This window comes from Amblyomma mixtum, chromosome 7 (genome assembly GCF_055824585.1).
Source record: "Amblyomma mixtum isolate Tamu chromosome 7, ASM5582458v1, whole genome shotgun sequence".
Taxonomy (NCBI): Eukaryota; Metazoa; Arthropoda; class Arachnida; order Ixodida; family Ixodidae; genus Amblyomma; species Amblyomma mixtum.
Genome location: NC_143018.1, coordinates 107,957,428 through 107,975,977, shown reverse-complemented (window position 1 = coordinate 107,975,977; position 18,550 = coordinate 107,957,428).

Genomic DNA, 18,550 nt, shown 5'->3' with positions numbered 1-18,550 from the left:
TAAATTGTAAACTATGTGACTTAACATCCCTCAGCGACACGTTAGCTATTAGGAACACCATAGCGGTGGACACAAGATTAATTCTGACCAGCTTGGGTTCTTTAAGGTGCATGTGCAATCCACAGCAGTTGAGTATTTCCGAATTTCTACTTAACTCAAATCCTACCGACCTAGCCAGGTGCCGCGGTAAGGCCGCTGACCCAGTGGTTCAAATTGGAGGAGTAGATAGAACGGCAGCAGGAAAAACAATTTTGTGAAGAGGACTCGAGAAAGAAAAAAACTTGCAAAGACAAAGGTAGGAAAATGTGGTACATAGCTTTTCCTTGTTAATGCCCTACAAGAATCTGCGCGAGCATTTCGAGAAACAGAACCCAAAGCTATCTGCACCCAGTTGACACATTTTACATCAGCGCATACATCCTCATATGTGCTACCAAGGTATGCAATGCAGCATTTCCAACTGCAGTTCTCACTTTGTCAGAAAAGAAATGATCTAATTATTGTGTACATAGACAGAAAAGGATAGGGTTTTCACATAGTTCACCTGAATAGACGTGCAAAAGCATGTGTTTAGCCTGATTGGCTCATGGTTTTGTTTTGCTGGGTCGTCGGCAAGTCTTGCAAGGATATTAGACTAGGTTAAGCTCTAATCGAGGCTCAGTTGATCCGATCTATTCGCACCTGGAAGCTGATGAAGACGACAATGTGCAATGCAGAGTGCAAGAGTGTGTTGCAGTTTAACATGAGGCGTGATCGGCTGTGGCGATAGCATAGTGCTCTAGAGCACTGGACAGAGAAGCTGATCTGTACACGCTGCTGTAAGTTCAAATTCCAGTCGCAGCAATATTTATTTTATTATTTATTTCACACACAACAAAATGTGGTCTCACTGTCGCTAGGCAACAGCTCTAGACCGAAAGATCGGTTGACAAGATTTATGGTCTGGTTGGTGAGTGCATGAAGATGCGCAAAGGATCAGTCAGAGGCTGCCTTCGTTTGAGAAACAGAAGTTGGATAGAGATGCTTTTATTCCAGGCCGCACTGCTGGAGAGCTTATTTACAGAAACATGCCCAGATATGCACTTTGCTTTATGTGACAGTAACCAATGAAAGCCAGACAAACGGTCTGTTCCAGAGCACTTCAGGTCTTTCGTATTTGAAGGCGTCATGGAATCTTCATACCCATCCAAAAAAAAAAAATTTTGAGGGGTGGGTACAGGGAACTTTCTTTGCTTTCAATAGCTTGAAGCATCACAGCGGCATCGAGCGCAGTGCAGCATCGAAGACTTGTATGTAGTTAGAAATTGCACTCCATCAAATTGCTATGCACGCCAAATCTCAGATCCTGCAGGGTAATTCTTTCACCCCTGTGGAACAGTGGAGAGCTGCGCTAGTTGAGACAGCCCGATGATGACTGTGGCCTTGCCCTTTGAATTAGATGGGCACAGCTGGTGTGGTGCCCAGCCAGGGCACACAAACACATGCACACAGCACACACAACTATAGTTACTCCCTACACAGAATGCATGCACATGCATGAACACACACATACAACTGGAACAGCAATGACAGGAGCACATCGTAAACTTGGTGGCCATTTCAGTGACTGATGCCACATGACACCCCCAACCAGTGTTTTTAGAGGTGCTCCTATCGGCACAGCAGCCACCACCCAGCAAGGTGCTTCTGGATGGTATCCACCGGGGCTCGGAAATTACGTTTGCTGCTGTGGTCGAGATCCAGTTGCTCTAGCTTGGTTAGAAATGGAGACCCAAACGCCTGTAGATTTGTCTTCCATGGTGGACTAGAAAGGCCTTGGCAGCAGAGAGCCAAGTGTTCCGCAGTTTTATCTGCTTGCCCACACATTCAGCATAGCATACTCTGCACTGGCTGATCAAATTGGCGCCACGGAAGGTAAGGGCAGCCTGTAGGTAGCCTTGTGAAGGCCGTAACGGATTTTCAGCGAACATCTCCACTCCCAGACATCGGAACTATAAACTCTGGGCGAAGGTCTTATTTTCTAAGGCTACTTCTTAATCCGCTGTGTTGGTTCCAGCCAAACAGACATCCACAGTCTTCTTGGAACTGAGCCGTGGGTTCAAACGAGTAACCACATTCTGGCAGTTGTTTAGCAGAAATTGCAAATCCTTGGGGGGGTATTCCACAGGCAGTACTAGATCGTCAGCGAAGGCTTTACCATGTCAGCAGTCTTCACCCATGCCAGCTGAGGCGGAAACCAATCTGCGACCTAAGCAGCTCTTGCTCGATGCTCGCCATATAGAATATATGAATGGCGACAAAAGACACCCTTGGCTCAGACTTTTCTTCACTGCGATGGGGCCGATCGAGGACCCGAAGTGCGCGGCGACCGTAGAGACATAGAATGTCGTCCAGCAGAACCTCTGAAGGCCACAGGTCCGAGTCCGACAGGGATTTAAAAACATTGGTAAAAGCATGGCATGGGCCTGGCTGCTAGACTACTAAAGTGCTAGAGTCATAGTGGTGAAACCTACATGCTTGTTTTCCTCCGAACGATGCTGACATTTATCAAGTTCTGCTTGCTTATTCCCTTGATATAACAGCAGCTATTATACGGGAACAAGGCAAAAAGGGTGAAACGCGCGAATTTTTGCATACCGCAGACGATTTCCGGGCCGCCAAACTTCCGGCGGCTTCACCCGCACTCTCCCAGCCAACGTTTAGAGTCACGTTACATGAATGCGTGCATGAATGCGACAGAAATAGATTCCGGTCCACTTTCTGAGGGAAAATGCAAATACGTTAGAGGGCACTGCGGAAACCGCATTGGAGTGATGCGAAAGCATTAAACCTCCTCGCCATCACTCTGGCCTCTAGTTGCTCCTCTTTGACTCTACGTCGAATGTGCAGTTGCGTCTGACAATCGAATCACATAATTCACCTTTAACCACAGTTAATGCACCTTACTCCATAATTAATTCTTATCCACGATTGATTCATTTCATTTGCACTTAATTCACAATTTTGACACAATTAATTGAATTCACAATTCATTTACTCTAATTCACCTTTAATTCATTCTATTGTTTCATTTAGCCACATTATTCAATTCAATTCAATTATACCCACATTAATCCACCTTAATTCACTCTAATGCACCTTAACTCATCTTCATTTACTACTAGCGTTTCTATAATTTGTTGTTATTGGTTAGATTTCAATTAACTCTAAAGCTCCCATCGTTTCACCTCGGTATTAATTTTGGACATTCAAATTTCGCGCCGCTTGTTGGCTCCACCTACTTTTCCGGTCACGGTGGCCAATCACGTGGTACATCACATGGTGTGTAACGTGGCACCGCACTTCCGGCGATTCAAATTTCGCGCCGCTTGTTGGCTCCACCTACTTTTCCGGTCACGGTGTGCAATCACGTGGTACATCACATGGTGTGTAACGTGGCACCGCACTTCCGGCGATTCAAATTTCGCGCCGTTTGTTGGCTCCACCTACTTTTCCGGTCACGGTGGCCAATCACGTGGTACATCACATGGTGTGTAACGTGGCACCGCACTTCCGGCGAATCAAATTTCGCGCCGCTTGTTGGCTCCACCTACTTTTCCGGTCACGGTGTGCAATCACGTGGTACATCACATGGTGTGTAACGCGGCACCGCACTTCCGGCGATTCAAATTTCGCGCCGTTTGTTGGCTCCACCTACTTTTCCGGTCACGGTGGCCAATCACGTGGTACATCACATGGTGTGTAACGTGGCACCGCACTTCCGGTGATTCAAATTTCGCGCCGCTTGTTGGCTCCACCTACTTTTCCGGTCACGGTGGCCAATCACGTGGTACATCACATGGTGTGCAACGTGGCACCGCACTTCCGGCGATTCAAATTTCGCGCCGCTTGTTGGCTCCACCTACTTTTCCGGTCACGGTGGCCAATCACGTGGTACATCACATGGTGTGTAACGTGGCACCGCACTTCCGGCGATTCAAATTTCGCGCCACTCCCACTTTTGGTCACTTTTTTGGCTCTAATTAATTACCTAATGATTAAAACTTTTGTGCCGCATCCTCACATCATCCCCATTTGATTGTAACCACTTTTGTGCCGCATCCTCACATCATCCCCATTTGATTGTAACCACTTTTGAGACGATATCTCTTTATAGTTTCCCACAATAACTGCAGACACGGTTTTGATGACGGAAAGCGGCCACATGCCTAGTAATGCTTTCACAATAAAAACGTCGAGGAAGAGAGTAGAGGATGAGTCGCGCCTTTCCATCTCAAAACCTACTCTTTCTCTCGAAAAATCGACTCAAAACGAATGCATCCAGCCCCCATTAAAAATGGAGATCAATGGTAATTACTGATAAATGAACAATTAGTACTGAGAAAAAGAACAAACACCAACTTTTGACTGCATATAATTGCCCCATTAAATCACTGAAAAAAGACGTCGTCGAAATTAACATTCACAGAAAAAAAAAGAACCGAAACTAGCGTTCTGAAATAAACACCAGAAAAAAAAAGTCCGTTGCATAGAGGAAGAAAAAAAAACGCAAAGTCCAACCCCTAGTTTCATGATTTTTGACTAAGTGCAGCAGCTATATAGCAAAGAAAAAGCGATCAATGGAGAACATCCTGACCCTCATCCCTCAGCTGCTGTAGTTTCAGTTTCGAGTTGCATCGGTGGCGGTTGATGTTTACAGCTTCAGGACATCATTCACCTGTCACACGTGCTCTTAACCTAACTCAATAGCACAGCCACGTTTGTACAGCTGCAGCTGCACACAAAACAATTTCCAGGCAAGTCATTAGCTGTGATGTGTAAGTAGTGTTTATGTTGTGGAACGAATAGGCGACCCATACTCGGCCCTCTCAAAGTCTGAGACGAGGTACTGCTGAGGACTAGGGGCATTGATAAAAAATTTTCGCCACCACCACTGAGAGCAGGCTTATTACTCTAATCCACTCAAGAATTCTGGGGTCCGAGCTCCATACTTCACGCGGCTCGTATACGTCTCTTCATCCATCGGTCACTGATGACAAGTCGATGGCGACTTGGTGGTGCTGCTACAGGACTTTTAGCGCCCTATCTACAGTGAACTAGAACTTAGTTCACTGTATATATAGTTAGGGCATTATAGTCTCATTCACTATAGCACTCCTAACCTAGCGATGAGCCAGTCCCAGCAAGCCAGAAACCTCCCAGAGATATCCGGATTAAGAGATATCCGGATAGAATGCTACTCCTCTGCAAGGGGAATGAGGGGCTCGTTATAAATATGACAGAAGCCAACAGCCACAGAAACCAAGGGGCACAGGGAGTTTTTTTTTGTCAAATCTTCTGCTTTCGGGGGTATTTATGTTTACAAGTAACATAACCTTGAGAGTGTTCATCAGCGCCACCCACGTTCAGAAGCCGCGGACGTAGAACGTCCTGAGTACCGCAGGTGTGGCGTAGAACGTCATCGAACGGAGAGGGTGGAAGCTGCGTGAGAACCCTCTTATGCTTCCTATGGCGTCAAGGCTGCCAGAACCGAGGCCCTCGCTAAGCAATTAAGCAAAACAAGGGAAGGGGAATGAGGGGCTCGTTATAAATATGACAGAAGCCAACAGCCACAGAAACCAAGGGGCACAGGGAATTTTTTTTAATTTATTTATTTTGTGGTGTTGATCAATTAGAATATTACTGAATATGTTATCGCTTAAAGCTAATTGATTAGAAAAGCAGAAGAAAAAACAACCACATACCGCCGGTGGGTGGGAGAGCACCGGACGCGTAATTCGGAGGTCGTGGGTTCGGATCCCACTGGCGGCATGTGGTTGTTTTTCTTCTGCTTTTCTAATCAATTAGCTTTAAGCGATAACATATTCAGTAATATTCTAATTGATCAACACCACAAAATAAATAAATTAATTAAAACAAAATTCCCTATGCCCCTTGGTTTCTGTGGCTGTTGGCTTCTGTCACACTCCTCTGCAAGGGCAGTTAGAAAGTTTTTCTTTTTCAAAGCATTTTCAGTTGTGTTGCAAGCTGGCCTAGCAGAGAATTTGGCCATGTGTACAAGCCACAGATTCAAATCCCCTTCTGGAGAAAACATAGGTGTCCACATTACACTAAGGCCCACATTTTCTCTTTCGGGAAACAGTGAAATGTCTCCACAGTTCTTTTATGTGGGCCACAACACCATATATGGGATCATATTTGAAGCATCTAGAGCCATCTACAGAGTTTTGAAGCCAGAGGTGCTCAAGGTATCTGCATTACACTGCCCTTTTCAACACTTTACACATTATCAAGGATGGAAACAAACGCTACAGTGTTGTCATTTCTATAATTCTGGAGATTACTACATCTGTAGATGTGCATCTGTAGATGTACAGATTCAATCAAAATACTGCCACACAAAATGTACAGCACTGAAAAAGTTCATTTCAGCAAACAGAGTTTTGCGAAGGTTCCTTGAAAAGAAATAAAAAATGCATGTGTGTATTATTTATGGACTACACTGAAAAGAGTTTTCATGGAGAGTGGCTTTTATTCTAAGCGTAGACAGTACTGTACAGTTGTCAGCAATATGACAGGGAACAAATTTTGATTATTCATTATTCCATAGTTATAACTAACAAGCAGAGCTTTTTTGCGTGTTTTCGAAATAGTTTCCCTCTTGGCGTACAATAGCCAGAATATCAAGATCAGCGACGGAATAACCAGAGAATTTCGTGCAAGAAGTTTGTTCCCTCTCATATTGCTCATGACTGTACACCGCTTATCCCCCTCTCCTCCCACCAAGCCTAGACTGCAGGACTCCGTATTAAACTTGACCTGCAACCAGCGCTCTACTATAAAAAGCACGCTTTCCCATTAAGGTATGTCGCCACCTTTGAAAAATCGTTTTTTTGTGAAAACGACATTTTTTCTTTTTTATATTTCGTGAATCCCCAAACATTCAAAAATCTTTTGCAGCAAGAATAATGTTCGTATCCTATTTTGTTCAAAAGATATAGCCAACTTTCGAACAGGTGGTGAACAGTTCTGAAACCGAAACTGATGTGGTTTGGTAACAGAAAATGATAACTCAGCTTTAATCAGCGGCGTATATTGAAAATTTTCTGTTTTATTTTAGTCTGATATGTAAAAGTTTATTCAAAGGGAATTTGTAATGCTTCCTTTTTTTTAAACATTGCTTTAAATTTCCGCAAGGGGGATGCAAGACGCTACAAGTATGGCTACATGCATGGAGGAAGGCTACAAGCGTTTACTTTGCGCGCACTTGACGCTATCGCTTTGAATGCTACCGTATTCGTCCTTCAATGATGGCAGCAGAAGTACAGAATATTTTGAGGGAAGCAGGCATCGAATCTGGCCACCACACTCTCGTAGCATGTTGCACCAGTGACCATTACCGTGTGATGAAGGCCCAGCGTCAATCAACGGTCGAGGCAAAACATCTCGGCAAGAAAAGACGGGCAGCAACAAATGCCAAAAGAGAGCCCGTGTCAGCTAAGGAGGGCCCTAGCTATGAACTGTAGGATTAAACTTTCTAGGGCATGATGACGTGTTTCTACAAGGATTGAAAAACTTTATTTTTGTTTTTCTCAAAACTTTATTTCTCGCACTTTCATGTTGCGCAAACAATGATAACTTCCAAATGAATATGTATTTTTCAATGAAACTTTGCACGCTAGTTCCTTTGTTACTAGCCTGTGCAATGAACTAGGATAAATGAAATCGAATGAAGAGTTTTGATATAATCATGTTTTATGTCAAGGAAGGTAGGCAAAAATGACACATTTTTTTGTTTGCTTTAGCATTTTTGCTATAACTTTTTTCAACTATCCGATGGCAAAGATACTAGTTGGTTGCACAGTATGGTTAGTTGGCTAACTCTGTGCCGAAAAGTTTACAATTCCTTCTCTTCATTCACTAGTTATGAGTGTTTGCATAACAGCCATGTTTGGGCAATTTTTTGTGAATAATAATTTCCAGCATGGCTTTTTCACTCTTATTTGCTTTTGAATATCATATAAAGTGGTGCTTTATAAGGTAAATGTGAAATAAAAATTTAGTACTCAAAATTTAAAAAAATTTTGAAAAAGGTGGCCTCACACCTTAAGTGTGCACGGCACTGTACACAATAAAACACAAATCGGACTATATGGGAGTAAAAAGGAGAGTGCGGCGGTGCGCTACAGTGAGGCACCCTGCGGCAATGCGAGTGGAAAAATGGTGGCTCAGAAGCACGGCGGTGATGTAAAGTTACAAGTTTGAGATTAAAAAGTGCATCTCAAGAAAAACGATGTACTTGTAGATAGTAAAGTAATGTTTGACGTGCTGTTTAAAGAAATGTGAAAAAGAAAAAAAAGCCGAGCACGGTGACAACAGCCACCCGCAAGTTTCAAAAGGGTTGCTCCTAACTTCCATCCATCCAACTTCATTGCACAACTTGATAAGATGGAGGAATTAAGTTGGTCTGGAGGCTCACTGGCCTTGGGGTTCAGTTGCTTATACTAAGGTCGCGGCCACATTTTGATGGAGGTTAAATGCTAAAACGCTCGTGTGCTGTGCGTGTTCACCACGCGCTGAAGACCACCAGGGGAGGGGGGGGGGTCTCAATTAATCCGTAGCCCGCTACTACAGCGTCCCTCTAGCCCATGTGTCGTTTCAGATCGGTACACCCCACAGCTGGCAATTTGCTACTATTCCCAAGAAGATCTACCATTACTCTGAAGGACGAGCTGGAAAGGAACATCGGCCATGGTCTTCAAATTGAAGAATCATTCGTCGCAGGCACTAAGGGATATATTTACTCCAATTTTACCCAATTATGTCTTATAGCGCGTCATCCTCTAGTTACGGTTCATTACCTCACTTGGTAGAGGTGGGTGTTCCTAGCATGGCGGAGGGGTCCTGGGTACAAGACCGAACGTTTCGACTAACTTGCGAAGATAATCTGTCTGGGCCCGGATTGGTTGATGGGACGAATGTGCTGCGATTCCATTCTATATATGCACGCCCTTCGTCCTTTCCTCAAGCGATGTGAAGCTCCCTGCTGTCGCCGAAATTGTCGCCTACATCAGCGAACGATAAGCGCATTTGAGGGGTTTACCATTATGTTTTGCGAGCCCTTTACGTTGCAGTCGGTTCGTTCCGTGCGCTGGGATAGGATGTTTACTGCAACTGTTTCGACCTGTTGCAAAACGTCTTCCATCTTGAACAAGTGACGGCCCCTGTGCTGTTTCATACAAAAACGCGTTGATCTTGGGCGGCAAAGCAGCGCAAAAAGGGGAAGAGAGAGAGAGAAAGAGTCCCCGGTACATTTATTTCAGTTGTCTTAATTTGCGGCTATGTTTTCTGTGACTGATACCATTTATTCATGGAAACACAAAGAACAAAACAAAAGCGAAAACGGAAGTTAGCGCTGTTGTAATTAACTATGAACTACTTTTAAAGCACGGATTGAGAAGAGCGATGTGCCCTACCAGCTGTGTATCATACTGCCACAATTGTAGATTATTTGCCTGGAGGCGCCAGTCAATGCACTTAAAGGTGCAATAAAAGACGTTCTGGAAAACTACGTTATCGGTTTTATCTTGTTTTTGGGTTTCCATGAATGAATAGTTTAGGTCGCAGACAACAGAGCCGCAACAGAGCCGCAGAGCCCACAGAAATAAAAATTATTGGCAGAGGCTCAGCTTGATTAAGCCTGGATATTGCGAAAGCAACTTCATCCGTTCCTTCAGTCCGCATCCGCCGTGTCTACCGGCGCTCTGCGCCGACGGTTGTTTTTGTTGTTGTGACTGGGAGAAGGATGAAAAGGAAATGCACGGGCCTGCCTACTGGCTCGAGCCGAGCCACCACCTCATCTGTTTCTTCAGCGCGCCGGCGTTTCCTGGCTGCTGCATTTCGATGGAGCTTTGCCTTATACACATCATCCGATGTACCGAGGTAGCTACACCACGGCAACTGGGAGCAACCGAGCTGCTCCCCCAGCTTTATCCCCTGGTGTGACGTCATAGCAACGCGCGCCCTCTCGCCGAAGCTGCGCAGTGCGCCATGGCAGCTCCGCCGCGCCCATGCTGACCGCGCGAGCTGGAGCCCTGTCTCTCTCGGTCTGGCGTGACGTCACCACAGGGGTCAGCTAAAGGTCAATGGTGGAAGCGCCACCACCACGCTAGTGGCTCGAAAGTGAGAGCAGTATTGCTTTCGCAATAAAATACCCGAGGACTCTTTTCTTTCGCGAGACTCCTCTGGAAGAAGTGCACACTTCTCGCCATTCCTTGTGGTGCGTGGGTGATCACGATTCCCCTCTTTCGTAGGTCCCGTGTCTGCCCCACTTCCTAGTTCTGCAGTCTCGCAACACCCATGGATCTACAATTTTTCGTGTGATTCGTGGGACACCATCGCATTATGTTACAAGTGTTCAGTTCGTGAGCAATTGGCGGAATAATGTGTAGTAATACACAACGCATGCTCTCCATGTTACTCGTGCTGGCTCATTCCCCCGTTTTGAGCCGATTGAAAGAGTTAAAAGGATATGAAAGCAGCAAACGAAGAATCCGGACCTCCGGTTGCAATCTTTCCTAAGGCCAACAATAACAACACCTTTATGTGCGGGTAAGTGTCAATTTCAAAGGGCAAAAGACGGGAACGAAAACATTGGTTCACAATCTAAACTCCACTGACAAAGGCTTCATAAAACAGCTTTTGCACTGATTAAAACATTATCCCCGGAGCATTGCCTGGGTTATTCAGGCGTAACACGAAACACCCTGGAACCTTTTGGCCAATGTTTATAGTGGAAAGAAAGGAAATGGGTATGCAAATCGGGCGGCACCTTGACTACAGATGCTGAACATCGGACCTCACTCATATATAAGGACACTGTATGCCCCTGTCTACTACCAGATACATGTCGAGCCACTGGAGGCTGTCCTGTATATGGGAGGCAGCGGGTTCAATGTCCCCGGTGCCGGTGGCGAAATGCTACCCAGGTTGGCCAGCCCTAGACAGGCAGTCGCATATGCCCGTCTTCCTTCGCACGGAGGATCTTTGGCAAAGTCACAAAGTGTGAAGGTACGGCTTGTGGCAGAGTGTAGCAACTCATTGAGTGGGCTGCTCTGACCACAAGCTGTGGGTGGAGGGAACCTGGCAAGCATCCAATGCCATCTTTTTTTTTCTTACTGCAGATACAGCAGGGCTAATGATGATGATGATTATCGATTATGATCATGGTTGAAAAACAGCGCACAAAAGAGTAGACACAAGAGTAAAGGCGACGACAGAACAAGCGCTGAACTCACAACTAAGGCTTTGTGCGCTGTTTTTCAACCATGAGCCTATACCAACTCGCCCAACTCCAAGTTCTACTATATCGATTATGTCTATGTCATCATTACCGATTATGATTATGTTAAATCTAAGCTGGAACTGCTGCTGGTATAGTGACTAGATGTTCCCTCTAAGTGTGCACAGCACTGTAAGTCCGTCACCTTCTTCTTCTATATTCTCCCTCACCGATGCGGCAAGGTGATTAATGTGCGAGACACTATGCTAAATTTGAGGTTATTCAGCCGTGAAATATTAATAGGCTTTTCCTCTAAGCATAAACAGTATTGTACAGTCGTCAGCAGAATAACAGGGAACAGAGTTCGATTATTCATTATTCCATAGTTATAAGTAACAAGCAGAGCTTTTTTGCGTGTTTTTGAAATAGTTTCCCTCTTGGCGTACAATAGCCAGAATATCAAGATCAGGGAATAAATAACCAGACAATTTCGTGCAAAAAGTTTGTTCCCTGCTGATGACTGTACACCGCTTATCCCCCTCTCCTCCCTCCAAGCCTAGACTGTAGGACTCCGTATTAAATTTGACCTGCAACCAGCGCTATACTATACTAAGCACGCTTTCACATTAAGTGTGCACGGCACTGTACACTCTAAACACAAATCGGACTATATGGGAGTAAAAAGGAGAGTATGCGGTCCTTTAGAGCCTTTTCTCTTAGAGGCCCGTTCTTCTGCCCAAGCCCTGGGGTAGATTTCCAACACTAAAAATCCGAAATACTTATGGTTGGAGACGCAAACACATTTCTTCTTCCAAACTAGCTAAGTTCTAGTAATTACAAAGATGATAACGGAGGTATTACCCTCCCATATTTGATAACCTCAAGACCTCCGGTGCCGAATTTAAATGCCTTCTCCCGTTACTAACTGCATAAAAGTTACTATGCTTTGCGGCGGGAATATGCCTTCCTTCCTTCACGCAGCCAAATGAATGACGAGGACTGCCTAAACGGGGAGCGAAGAAAACGTGTGACTCAGCAAGCATGCTGCAACGTTGTCCAGAGAAACACGCATTCCAACCAGCGATATGGAGCACGTTTCCGTTCCTAGCTCCGCTAACCGAAAAGCGTGCTTCAACGGGCGATTTAGATTCAAATCACCAGCTTTTATTGGTAGAGGTGGATTTTGTGTTCCTTTCAGGATTCATGGTTCTGCTCCGGAGTGACGACTGGAATATGCCTCAAGTTTCGGCCACTGCGATGGAAATGTTCACGTTGAAAGCTGCACCGAGGAAGGAGGTTGTAACACAGAGGTGGCTGTCGCTTGCATGACGGAGGGGTCCTGAGTACATGACCGAACGCTTTGCCTAACTTGCGAAGATAAGGTGTCTGGGCCGGGATTGGTTGATGGGACGAATGTGCTGCGATTGTGAGCTTGGCTGACACTTATGGCCACTAGATGGTGCCTCGTGCGCCAGCGTTCGCCGCACGGCGGTGCGCTACAGTGAGGCACCCTGCTGCAATGCGAGTGGAAAAATGGTGGCTCGGAAGCACGGCGGTGATGTAAAGTTACAAGTTCCAGATTAAAAAGTATATCTCAAGAAAAACGATGTACTTGTAGATAGTAAAGTAATGTTTGACGTGCTGTTTAAAGAAATGTGAAAAAGAAAAAAAGCCGAGCACGGTGGCAACAGCCACCCGCAAGTTTCAAAAGGGATGCTCCTAACTTCCATCCATCCAACTTCATTGCACAACTTGATAAGATGGAGGAATTAAGTTGGTGTGGAGGCTCAGTGGCCTTGGCGTTCAGTTGCTTATACAAAGGTCGCGGCCACATTTTGATGGAGGTTAAATGCTAAAACGCTCGTGTGCTGTGCGTGTTCACCACGCGCTGAAGACCACCAGGGGAGGGGGGGGGGGGTCTCAATTAATCCGTAGCCCGCTACTACAACGTCCCTCATAGCCCATGTGTCGTTTCAGATCGGTACACCCCACAGCTGGCAATTTGCTACTATTCCCAAGAAGATCTACCATTACTCTGAAGGACGAGCTGGAAAGGAACATCGGCCATGGTCTTCAAATTGAAGAATCATTCGTCGCAGGCACTAAGGGATATATTTACTCCAATTTTACCCAATTATGTCTTATAGCGCGTCATCCTCTAGTTACGGTTCATTACCTCACTTGGTAGAGGTGGGTGTTCCTAGCATGGCGGAGGGGTCCTGGGTACAAGACCGAACGTTTCGACTAACTTGCGAAGATAATCTGTCTGGGCCCGGATTGGTTGATGGGACGAATGTGCTGCGATTCCATTCTATATATGCACGCCCTTCGTCCTTTCCTCAAGCGATGTGAAGCTCCCTGCTGTCGCCGAAATTGTCGCCTACATCAGCGAACGATAAGCGCATTTGAGGGGTTTACCATTATGTTTTGCGAGCCCTTTACGTTGCAGTCGGTTCGTTCCGTGCGCTGGGATAGGATGTTTACTGCAACTGTTTCGACCTGTCGCAAAACGTCTTCCATCTTGAACAAGTGACGGCCCCTGTGCTGTTTCATACAAAAACGCGTTGATCTTGGGCCGGCAAAGCAGCGCAAAAAGGGGAAGAGAGAGAGATAAAGAGTCCCCGGTACATTTATTTCAGTTGTCTTAATTTGCGGCTATGTTTTCTGTGACTGATACCATTTATTCATGGAAACACAAAGAACAAAACAAAAGCGAAAACGGAAGTTAGCGCTGTTGTAATTAACTATGAACTACTTTTAAAGCACGGATTGAGAAGAGCGATGTGCCCTACCAGCTGTGTATCATACTGCCACAATTGTCGTAGATTATTTGCCTGGAGGCGCCAGTCAATGCACTTAAAGGTGCAATAAAGGACGTTCTGGAAAACTACGTTATCGGTTTTATCTTGTTTTTGGGTTTCCATGAATGAATAGTTTAGGTCGCAGACAACAGAGCCGCAAATTAAGCCCACAGAAATAAAAAATATTGGCAGAGGCTCAGCTTGATTAAGCCTGGAAATTGCGAAAGCAACTTCATCCGTTCCTTCAGTCCGCATCCGCCGTGTCTACCACCGCTCTGCGCCGACAATTGTTTTTGTTGTTGTGACTGGGAGAAGGATGAAAAGGAAATGCACGGGACTGCCTACTGGCTCGAGCCGAGCCACCACCTCTTCTGTTTCTTCAGCGCGCCGGCGTTTCCTGGCTGCTGCATTTCGTTGGAGCTTTGCCTTATACACATCATCCGATGTACCGAGGTACCTCCACCACGGCAACTGGGAGCAACCGAGCTACTCCCCCAGCTTTATCCCCTGGTGTGACGTCATAGCAACGCGCGCCCTCTCGCCGAAGCTGCGCAGTGCGCCATGGCAGCTCCGCCGCGCCCATGCTGACCGCGCGAGCTGGGGCCCTGTCTCTCTCGGTCTGGCGTGACATCACCACAGGGGTCAGCTAAAGGTCAATGGTTGAAGCGCCACCACCACGCTAGTGGCTCGAAAGTGAGAGCAGTATTGCTTTCGCAATAAAATACCCGAGGACTCTTTTCTTTCGCGAGACTCCTCTGGAAGAAGTGCACACTTCTCGCCATTCCTTGTGGTGCGTGGGTGATCACGATTCCCCTCTTTCGTAGGTCCCGTGTCTGCCCCACTTCCTAGTTCTGCACTCTCGCAACACCCATGGATCTACAATTTTTCGTGTGATTAGTGGGACACCATCGCATTATGTTACAAGTGTTCAGTTCGTGAGCAATTGGCAGAATAATGTGTAGTAATACACAACGTATGCTCTCCATGTTGCTCGTGCTGGCTCATTCACCCGTTTTGAGCCGATTGAAAGAGTTAATAGGATATGAAAGCAGCAAACGAAGAATCGGGACCTCCGGTTGCAATCTTTCCTAAGGCCAACAATAACAACACCTTTATGTGCGGGTAAGTGTCAATTTTAAAGGGCAAAAGACGGGAACGAAAACATTGGTTCACAATCTAAACTCCACTGACAAAGGCTTCATATAACAGCTTTTGCACTGATTAAAACATTATCCCCGGAGCATTGCCTGGGTTATTCAGGCGTAACACGAAACACCCTGGAACCTTTTGGCCAATGTTTATAGTGGAAAGAAAGGAAATGGGTATGCAAATCGGCCGGCACCTTGACTACAGATGCTGAACATCGGACCTCACTCATATATAAGGACACTGTATGCCCCTGTCTACTACCAGATACATGTCGGGCCACTGGAGGCTGTCCTGTATATGGGAGGCAGCGGGTTCAATGTCCCCGGTGCCGGTGGCGAAATGCTACCCAGGTTGGCCAGCCCTAGACGGGCAGTCGCATATGCCCGTCTTCCTTCGCACGGAGGTTCTTTGGCAAAGTCACAAAGTGTGAAGGTACGGCTTGTGGCAGACTGTAGCAACTCATTGAGTGGGCTGCTCTGACCATAAGCTGTGGGTGGAGGGAACCTGGCAAGCATCCAATGCCATCTTTTTTTTTTTCTTACTGCAGATACAGCAGGGCTAATGATAATGATGATTATCGATTATGATCATGGTTGAAAAACAGCGCACAAAAGAGTAGACACAAGAGTAAAGGCGACGACAGAACAAGCGGTGAACTCACAACGAAGGCTTTGTGCGCTGTTTTTCAACATGAGCCTATACCAACTCGCCCAACTCCAAGTTCTACTATATCGATTATGTCTATGTCATCATTACCGATTATGATTATGTTAAATCTAAGCTGGAACTGCTGTTGGTATAGTGACTAGATGTTCCCTCTAAGTGTGCACAGCACTGTAAGTCCGTCACCTTCTTCTTCTATATTCTCCCTCACCGATGCGGCAAGGTGATTAATGTGCGAGACACTATGCTAAATTTGAGGTTATTCAGCCGTGAAATGTTAATAGGCTTTTCCTCTAAGCATAAACAGTATTGTACAGTCGTCAGCAGAATAACAGGGAACAGAGTTCGATTATTCATTATTTCATAGTTATAAGTAACAAGCAGAGTTTTTTTCGTGTTTTTGAAATAGTTTCCCTCTTGGCGTACAATAGCCAGAATATCAAGATCAGGGAATAAATAACCAGACAATTTCGTGCAAAAAGTTTGTTCCCTGCTGATGACTGTACACCGCTTATCCCCCTCTCCTCCCACCAAGCCTAGACTGTAGGACTCCGCATTAAATTTGACCTGCAACCAGCGCTATACTATACTAAGCACGCTTTCACATTACGTGTGCACGGCACTGTACACTCTAAACACAAATCGGACTATATGGGAGTAAAAAGGAGAGTATGCGGTCCTTTAGAGCCTTTTCTCTTAGAGGCCCGTTCTTCTGCCCAAGCCCTGGGGTAGATTTCCAACACTAAAAATCCGAAATACTTATGGTTGGAGACGCAAACACATTTCTTCTTCCAAACTAGCTAAGTTCTAGTAATTACAAAGATGATAACGGAGGTATTACCCTCCTATATTTGATAACCTCAAGACCTCCGGTGCCGAATTTAAATGCCTTCTCCCGTTACTAACTGCATAAAAGTTACTGTGCTTTGCGGCGGGAATATGCCTTCCTTCCTTCACGCAGCCAAATGAATGACGAGGACTGCCTAAACGGGGAGCGAAGAAAACGTGTGACTCAGCAAGCATGCTGCAACGTTGTCCAGAGAAACACGCATTCCAACCAGCGATATGGAGCACGTTTCCGTTCCTAGCTCCGCTAACCGAAAAGCGTGCTTCAACGGGCGATTTAGATTCAAATCACCAGCTTTTATTGGTAGAGGTGGATTTTGTGTTCCTTTCAGGATTCATGGTTCTGCTCCGGAGTGACGACTGGAATATACCTCAAGTTTCGCCCACTGCGATGGAAATGTTCACGTTGAAAGCTGCACCGAGGAAGGAGGTTGTAACACAGAGGTGGCTGTCGCTTGCATGACGGAGGGGTCCGAGTACAAGACCGAACGCTTTGCCTAACTTGCGAAGATAGGGTGTCTGGGCCGGGATTGGTTGATGGGACGAATGTGCTGCGATTGTGAGCTTGGCTGACACTTATGGCCACTAGATGGTGCCTCGTGCGCCAGCGTTCGCCGCAGGGCGGTGCGCTACAGTGAGGCACCCTCCGGCAATGCGAGTGGAAAAATGGTGGCTCAGAAGCACGGCGGTGATGTAAAGTTACAAGTTCGAGATTAAAAAGTGTATCTCAAGAAAAACGATGTACTTGTAGATAGTAAAGTAATGTTTGACGTGCTGTTTAAAGAAATGTGAAAAAGAAAAAAAGCCGAGCACGGTGGCAACAGCCACCCGCAAGTTTCAAAAGGGATGCTCCTAACTTCCATCCATCCAACTTCATTGCACAACTTTATAAGATGGAGGAATTAAGTTGGTGTGGAGGCTCAGTGGCCTTGGCGTTCAGTTGCTTATACTAAGGTCGCGGCCACATTTTGATGGAGGTTAAATGCTAAAACGCTCGTGTGCTGTGCGTGTTCACCACGCGCTGAAGACCACCAGGGGAGGGGGGGGTCTCAATTAATCAGTAGCCCGCTACTACAGCGTCCCTCATAGCCCATGTGTCGTTTCAGAACGGTACACCCCACAGCTGGCAATTTGCTACTATTCCCAAGAAGATCTACCATTACTCTGAAGGACGAGCTGGAAAGGAACATCGGCCATGGTCTTCAAATTGAAGAATCATTCGTCGCAGGCACTAAGGGATATATTTACTCCAATTTTACCCAATTATGTCTTATAGCGCGTCATCCTCTAGTTACGGTTCATTACCTCACTTGGTAGAGGTGGGTGTTCCTAGCATGGCGGAGGGGTCCTGGGTACAAGACCGAACGTTTCGACTAACTTGCGAAGATAATCTGTCTGGGCCCGGATTGGTTGATGGGACCAATGTACTGCGATTCCATTCTATATATGGACGCCCTTCGTCCTTTCCTCAAGCGATGTGAAGCTCCCTGCTGTCGCCGAAATTGTCGCCTACATCGGCGAACGATAAGCGCATTTGAGGGGTTTACCATTATGTTTTGCGAGCCCTTTACGTTGCAGTCGGTTCGTTCCGTGCGCTGGGATAGGATGTTTACTGCAACTGTTTCGACCTGTCGCAAAACGTCTTCCATCTTGAACAAGTGACGGCCCCTGTGCTTTTTCATACAAAAACGCGTTGATCTTGGGCCGGCAAAGCAGCGCAAAAAGGGGAAGAGAGAGAGATAAAGAGTCCCCGGTACATTTATTTCAGTTGTCTTAATTTGCGGCTATGTTTTCTGTGACTGATACCATT